Consider the following 8,574-nt stretch of genomic DNA (forward strand, 5'->3'; position numbering starts at 1 on the left):
TATGGTTCCCAATCAGAGACAACGATAGACAGCTGTCTCTAATTGAGAACCAATCTAGGCAACCATAGACATACATACACCTAGACTAGACACTGCCCCATAAACATACAAAACCCCTAGACAATACAAAACACCTACATCCCCCATGTCACACCCTGACCTAACTAAAATAATAAAGAAAACAAAGATAACTAAGGCCAGGGCGTGACACATTCTCTTAAACCATTAGGTTGAATAAAATACATTACATTCTCTTAAACCACTAGGTTGAATAAAATACATTACATTCTCTTAAACCACCAGGTTGAATAGAAGACATTACATTATCTCAAACCATCAGGTTGAATAGAAGACATTACATTATCTCAAACCAACAGGTTGAATAGAAGACATTACATTATCTCAAACCACCAGGTTGAATAGAAGACATTACATTATCTTAAACCACCAGGTTGAATAGAATACATTACATTATCTCAAACCACCAGGTTGAATAGAAGACATTACATTATCTCAAACCACAGGGTTGAATAGAAGACATTACATTATCTCAAACCACCAGGTTGAATAGAAGACATTACATTATCTCAAACCACGGGGTTGAATAGAAGACATTACATTATCTCAAACCACAGGGTTGAATAGAAGACATTACATTATCTCAAACCACAGGGTTGAATAGAAGACATTACATTATCTCAAACCACCAGGTTGAATAGAAGACATTACATTATCTCAAACCACGGGGTTGAATAGAAGACATTGCATTATCTCAAACCACCAGGTTGAATACACTAGAAGCTCACCCAACCCCTATAGTGCCTGCCAAAGGGTCCATGGCACACAGTGAAAGCAACACCCATCCTAAGCCACACCACATAAAGAGATCTCGACAGAGCAAAACAACAACCGTTGTTCAATAGGATATGCAACATCTACAAGTGAGGAGAAATAACAGGAAAACACCCTTCAGATCAGAGGCTCTCCGCAGGAATTTATGTGAAAAGAGAGGGTACATTTGGACGAGTGGCTAGCCAGCCAGTCAGATGACTTAAGGTAACATTACGTTCTGTCCCACACCCACAATAACAATGATAGTCTCAGTCTGGGTCCTAAATGGTATTCTAATCTTTTTATAGTGCTCTCTCTCTCTCTCTCTCTCTCTCTCTCTCTCTCTCTCTCTCTCTCTCTCTCTCTCTCTCTCTCTCTCTCTCTCTCTCTCTCTCTCTCTCTCTCTCTCGTGTCCATCTCTCTCTCTCTCTATCTACGTGTGTCTATCTCTCTCTCTCTATCTGCGTGTGTCTATCTCTCTCTATCTGCGTGTGTCTAACTCTCTCTCTCTATCTGCGTGTGTCTATATCTCTCTCTATCTGCATGTGTCTATCTCTCTCTCTCTATCGGCGTGTGGCTATCTCTCTCTCTCTATCTGCATGTGTCTATCTCTCTCTCTCTCTATCTGCGTGTGTCTATATCTCTCTCTATCTGCGTGTGTCTATCTCTCTCTCTCTCTATCTGCGTGTGTCTATATCTCTCTCTATCTGCGTGTGTCTCTCTCTCTCTATCTGCATGTGTCTATCTCTCTCTCTCTCTATCTGCGTGTGTCTATCTCTCTCTCTCTATCTGCGTGTGTCTATCTCTCTCTCTCTATCTGCGTGTGTCTCTCTCTCTCTATCTGCATGTGTCTATCTCTCTCTCTATCTATCTGCGTGTGTCTATATCTCTCTCTATCTGCGTGTGTCTATCTCTCTCTCTATATATATGCGTGTGTCTATCTCTCTCTATCTATATGCGTGTGTCTATCTCTCTCTATCTATCTGCGTGTGTCTATCTCTCTCTATCTGCATGTGTCTATCTCTCTCTCTCTCTATCTGCGTGTGTCTATCTCTCTCTCTCTATCTGCGTGTGTCTATCTCTCTCTATCTATCTGCGTGTGTCTATCTCTCTCTCTCTATCTGCGTGTGTCTATCTCTCTCTATCTATATGCGTGTGTCTATCTCTCTCTATCTATCTGCGTGTGTCTATCTCTCTCTATCTGCGTGTGTCTATCTCTCTCTCTCTCTATCTGCGTGTGTCTATCTCTCTCTCTCTCTATCTGCATGTGTCTATCAATTCAATTCAATTCAATTCAAGGGGCTTTATTGGCATGGGAAACATGTGTTAACATTGCCAAAGCAAATGAGGTAGACAATACACAAAAGTGAAACAAACAAAACGAATTAACAGTAAACATTACACATACAGAAGTTTCAAAACAATAAAGACATTATGAGTGTCATATTAAATATATACAGTGTTGTAACAATGTACAAATGGTTAAAGCACACAAGTTAAAATAAGTAAGCATAAATATGGGTTGTATTTACAATGGTGTTTGTTCTTCACTGGTTGCCCTTTTCTTGTGGCAACAGGTCACAAATCTTGCTGCTGTGATGGCACACTGTGGAATTTCACCCAGTAGATATGGGAGTTTATCAAAATTGGATTTTTTTTCGAATTCTTTGTGGATCTGTGTGATCTGAGGGAAATATGTGTCTCTAATATGGTCATACATTTGGCAGGAGGTTAGGAAGTGCAGCTCGGTTTCCACCTCATTTTGTGGGCAATGTGCACATAGCCTGTCTTCTCTTGAGAGCCATGTCTGCCTACGGCGGCCTTTCTCAATAGCAAGGCTATGCTCACTGAGTCTGTACATAGTCAAAGCTTTCCTTAAGTTTGGGTCAGTCACAGTGGTCAGGTATTCTGCCACTGTGTACTCTCTGTTTAGGGCCAAATAGCATTCTAGTTTGCTCTGTTTTTTTGTTAATTCTTTCCAATGTGTCAAGTAATTATCTTTTTGTTTTCTCATGATTTGGTTGGGTCTAATTGTGCTGTTGTCCTGGGGCTTTGTGGGGTGTGTTTGTGTTTGTGAACAGAGCCCTAGGACCAGTTTGCTTAGGGGACTCTTCTCCAGGTTCATCTCTCTGTAGGTGATGGCTTTGTTATGGAAGGTTTGGGAATCGCTTCCTTTTAGGTGGTTGTAGAATTTAACGGCTCTTTTCTGGATTTTGATAATTAGTGGGTATCGGCCTAATTCTGCTCTGCATGCATTATTTGGTGTTCTGCGTTGTACACGGAGGATATTTTTGCAGAATTCTGCATGCAGAGTCTCAATTTGGTGTTTGCCCCATTTTGTGAAATCTTGGTTGGTGAGCGGACCCCAGACCTCACAACCATAAAGGGCAATGGGCTCTATGACTGATTCAAGTATTTGTAGCCAGATCCTAATTGGTATGTTGAAATTTATGTTCTATCTCTCTCTCTATCTGCGTGTGTCTATCTCTCTCTATCTGCTTGTGTCTATCTCTCTCTCTCTATCTGCGTGTGTCTATCGCTCTATCTCTCTCTGCGTGTGTCTATCTCTCTCTCTCTCTGCGTGTGTCTATCTCTCTCTCTCTATCTGCGCCTCTCTCTATCTGCGTCTCTCGCTCTCTCTCACTCAATTCAATTAAATTCAATTCAAGGGGCTTTATTGGCATGGGAAACATGTGTTAACATTGCCAAAGCAAGTGAGGTAGACAATACACAAAAGTGAAACAAACAATACAAATTAACAGTAAACATTACACATACAGAGGTTTCAAAACAATAAAGACATTACAAATGTCATATTATGTATAGATACAGTGTTGTAACAATGTACAAATGGTTAAAGAACACAAGTTAAAATAAATAAGCATAAATATGGGTTGTATTTACAATGATGTTTGTTCTTCACTGGTTGCCCTTTTCTTGTGACAACAGGTCACAAATCTTGCTGCTGTGATGGCACACTGTGGAATTTCACCCAGTAGATATGGGAGTTTATCAAAATTGGATTTGTTTTCGAATTCTTTGTGGATCTGTGTAATCTGAGGGAAATATGTGTCTCTAATATGGTCATACATTGGGCAGGAGGTTAGGAAGTGCAGCTCAGTTTCCACCTCATTTTGTGGGCAGTGAGCACATAGCCTGTCTTCTCTTGAGAACCATGTCTGCCTACGGCGGCCTTTCTCAATAGCAAGGCTATGCTCACTGAGTCTGTACATAGTCAAAGCTTTCCTTAAGTTTGGGTCAGTCACAGTGGTCAGGTATTCTGCCACTGTGTACTCTCTGTTTAGGGCCAAATAGCATTCTAGTTTGCTCTGTTTTTTTGTTAATTCTTTCCAATGTGTCAAGTAATTATCTTTTTGTTTTCTCATGATTTGGTTGGGTCTAATTGTGCTGTTGTCCTGGGGCTCTGTGGGGTGTGTTTGTGTTTGTGAACAGAGCCCTAGGACCAGCTTGCTTAGGGGACTCTTCTCCAGGTTCATCTCTCTGTAGGTGATGGCTTTGTTATGGAAGGTTTGTGAATCGCTTCCTTTTAGGTGGTTGTAGAGTTTAACAGCTCTTTTCTGGATTTTGATAATTAGTGGGTATCGGCCTAATTCTGCTCTGCATGCATTATTTGGTGTTCTACGTTGTACACAGAGGATATTTTTGCAGAATTCTGCATGCAGAGTCTCAATTTGGTGTTTGCCCCATTTTGTGAAATCTTGGTTGGTGAGCGGACCCCAGACCTCACAACCATAAAGGGCAATGGGCTCTATGACTGATTCAAGTATTTTTAGCCAGATCCTAATTGGTATGTTGAAATTTATGTTCCTTTTGATGGCATAGAATGCCCTTCTTGCCTTGTCTCTCAGATCGTTCACAGCTTTGTGGAAGTTACCTGTGGTGCTGATGTTTAGGCAGAGGTATGTATAGTTGTTTCTCTCGCTCTCGCTCTCGCTCTCGCTCTCGCTCTCGCTCTCGCTCTCTCTCTCGCTCTCGCTCTCGCTCTCGCTCTCGCTCTCGCTCTCGCTCTCTCGCTCTCTCGCTCTCGCTCTCGCTCTCGCTCTCTCTCTCTCTCTCTCTCTCTCTCTCTCTCTCTCTCTCTCTCTCTCTCTCTCTCTCTCTCTCTCTCTCTCTCTCTCTCTCTCTCTCTCTCTCTCTCTCTCTCTCTCTGTGTGTGTGTCCAACTCTCTTGCTCTCTCACCTGTCTCTCTATCTATCTCTTTCTCCCTACCTGTGTGTCCACCCCCCCCTCTCTCTCTGTGTGTGTGTGTGTGTGTGTGTCCATCTCTCTCTCTCTCTCTCTCTCTCTCTCTCTCTCTCTCTCTCTCTCTCTCTGGTTTTCTCTCTCTCTCTATCTGTGTGTCCATCTCTCTATTTCTCTCTCTCTCCCCCATCTCTATCTCTCTCTATCAGTGTGTCCATCTCTCTCTCTCTCTCTCTGACTCTACCACTGACACATTCTATATTACCAATACCTTAGCCTCTCCCACAAACACATTCTATATTACCAATACCTTAGACTCTCCCACTAACACATTCTATATTACCAATACCTTAGACTCTCCCACTAACACATTCTATATTACCAATACCTTAGACTCTTCCACTATTACATTCTATATTATCAATACCTTAGACTCTCCCTATTCACTAACATATTCTATATTACCAATACCTTAGCCTCTCCCCATTCACTAACATATTCTATATTACCAATACCTTAGACTCTCCCCATTCACTAACATATTCTATATTACCAATACCTTAGACTCTCCCACTAACAGATTCTATATTACCAATACCTTAGACTCTCCCACTAACACATTCTATATTACCAATACCTTAGCCTCTCCCACTAACAGATTCTATATTACCAATACCTTAGACTCTCCATTTTCACTAACAGTTTCTATATTACCAATACCTTAGGCTCTTCCACTAACACATTCTATATTATCAATACCTTAGACTCTCCCTATTCACTAACAGATTCTATATTACCAATACCTTAGACTCTCCCACTAACAGATTCTATATTACCAATACCTTAGACTCTCCCACTAACATATTCTATATTACCAATACCTTAGACTCTCCCACTAACACATTCTATATTACCAATACCTTAGCCTCTCCCACTAACAGATTCTATATTACCAATACCTTAGGCTCTTCCACTAACACATTCTATATTATCAATACCTTAGACTCTCCCTATTCACTAACAGATTCTATATTACCAATACCTTAGACTCTCCCACTAACATATTCTATTTTACCAATACCTTAGACTCTCCCACTAATACATTTTATATTACCAATACCTTAGCCTCTCCCCATTCACTAACATATTCTATATTACCAATACCTTAGCCTCTCCCCATTCACTAACATATTCTATATTACCAATACCTTAGACTCTCCCTATTCACTAACACATTCTATATTACCAATACCTTAGACTCTCCCACTAACACATTCTATATTACCAATACCTTAGCCTCTCCCACTAACAGATTCTATATTACCAATACCTTAGCCTCTCCCACTGATGAGAGCCAGTTTCATCATTGCGCCTGATGGTTTTTGCAACTGCACTTGAAGAAAACTTTAAAATTCTTGAAATTTTTCGTATTGACTGACCTTCATGTCTTAAAGTAATGATGGACTGTCATTTCTCTTTGCTTATTTTAGCTGTTGCCATAATATGGACTAGGTATTTTACCAAATAGAGCTATCTTCTCTATACCACCCCTACCTTGTCACAACACAGCTGTTTGCCTCAAATGCATTAAGAACAAATTAACTTTTAACTAGGCACACCTGTTCATACAGGTGTCATCTTCATCTTCAAGTAATATTTTTGCAGGAATCTCCATGCGAATGATTTTGCCGAAGATTGTATACATATACATCCTCATTCAATGTAGCCTATTGTATACCCTATTACAGGGGCTGAGTCACTGGCTTACTGGTGCTCTTTCATGCCGTCCCTGGGAGGGGTGCGTCACTTGAGTGGGTTGAGTTACTGACGTGATCTTCCTGTCTGGGTTGGCGCCCCCCCTTGGTTTGTGCTGTGCTGGAGATCTTTGTTGGCTATACTCGGCCTTGTCTCAGGATTATAAGTTGGTGGTTGAAGATATCCCTCCAGTGGTGCGGGGGCTGTGCTTTGGCAAAGTGGGTGGGGTTATATCCTTCCTATTTGGCCCTGTCCGGGGGTATCTTCGGATGGTGCCACAGTGTCTCCTGACCGCTCCTGTCTCAGCCTCCAGTATTTATAATGCAGTAGTTTGTGTCGGGGGGCTAGGGTCAGTTGGTTATACCTGGAGTACTTCTCCTGTCTTATCCAGTGTCCTGTGTGAATTTAAGTATGCTTTCTCTAATTCTCTCGTTCTCTCTTTCTTTCTCTCTCTGAGAACCTGAGCCCTAGGACCATACGTCAGGACTACCGGGCATGACGACTCCCTGCTGCCCCCAGTCCGCCTGGCCTTGCTGCTATTCCAGTTTCAACGGTTCTGCCTGCGGTTACGGAACCCCTACCTGTCCCAGACCTGCTGTTTTCAACTCTTAATGATCGGCTATGAAAAGCCAACAGATTTATTCCTGATTATTATTTGACCATGCTTGTCATTTATGAACATTTTGAAAATCTTGGCTCTCTCTAATTTTCTCCTTCTCTCTTTCTTTCTCTCGGAGGACCTGAGCCCTGGGACCATACGTCGGGACTGCCGGGCGTGGTGGCTCCTTGCTGTCCCCAGTCCGCCTGGCCTTGCTGCTGTTCCGGTTTCAGCTGTTCTGCCTGCGGTTATGGAACCGCCACCTGTCCCAGACCTGTTGTTTTTCAACTCTTAATGATCGGCTATGAAAAGCCAACTGAAAATTATTCATGATTATTATTTGACCATGCTTGTCACTTATGAACATTTTTGAACATCTTGGCATAGTTCTGTTATAATCTCCACCCGGCACAGCCAGAAGAGGACTGGCCACCCCTCATAGCCTGGTTCCTCTCTAGGTTTCTTCCTAGGTTCCTGCCTTTCTAGGGAGTTTTTCCTAGCCACCGTGCTTCTACACCTGCATTCTAGCTGTTTGGGGTTTTAGGCTGGGTCTCTGTACAGCACTTCGAGATATTAGCTGATGTACGGAGGGTTATATAAAATAAACTTAATATGTACAATGTGCAGTTCCTGACCTGTTTTCTGTTGTTTTGTATGTGTGTGATGGTCAGGGCGTGAGTTTTGGGTGGGCAGTCTATGTTTTCTGTTTCTATGTTGGTTTTGGGTTGCCTGGTATGGCTCTTAATTAGAGGCAGGTGTTTTGCGTTTTCCTCTAATTGAGAGTCATATTAAGGTAGGGTGTTCTCACTGTTTGTTTGTGGGTGATTGTCTTCCGTGTCAGTGTATGTGCGCACCATACGGGACTGTTTCATTGTCGTTAGGTATTTGTAGTCTGTTCCTGTTCGTGCGTTCTTCACGTTGTATGTAAGTTCGTGTCCAGGTCTGTTTACTTCGTTTTGTTGTTTTGTAAAGTATCAAGTGTTCTTCGTGTGTTTAGTTTCGTCTTGTTTATTAAAATTCATTATGTATTATGTATTATTCACAACCCGCTGCATTTTGGTCTTTCGATCCTTCTCTCCTCTCCTCGTTTGAGGAGGAGGATTACGACACCCGTTACAGAATCACCCACCAAACCCAGATCAAGCAGCGGGTTAACGGACAGCAACGACAGCAGCATTTGGAAAAG

The 8,574-nt window shown here is 42.0% G+C and overlaps 1 long non-coding RNA gene across 1 annotated transcript; it reads left to right on the forward strand.

The window, feature by feature from the left end:
- The first annotated feature begins 835 nt into the window (after positions 1-835).
- Positions 836-7,598, forward strand: LOC129820259 (uncharacterized). The gene is made up of 3 exons (XR_008754176.1): positions 836-1,056; positions 4,701-4,751; positions 7,248-7,598. It is a non-coding gene; the product is annotated as an uncharacterized LOC129820259 (long non-coding RNA).
- Positions 7,599-8,574: the final 976 nt, after the last annotated feature.

This window comes from Salvelinus fontinalis, chromosome 22 (assembly GCF_029448725.1).
Source record: "Salvelinus fontinalis isolate EN_2023a chromosome 22, ASM2944872v1, whole genome shotgun sequence".
In the NCBI taxonomy this organism is placed as follows: Eukaryota; Metazoa; Chordata; class Actinopteri; order Salmoniformes; family Salmonidae; genus Salvelinus; species Salvelinus fontinalis.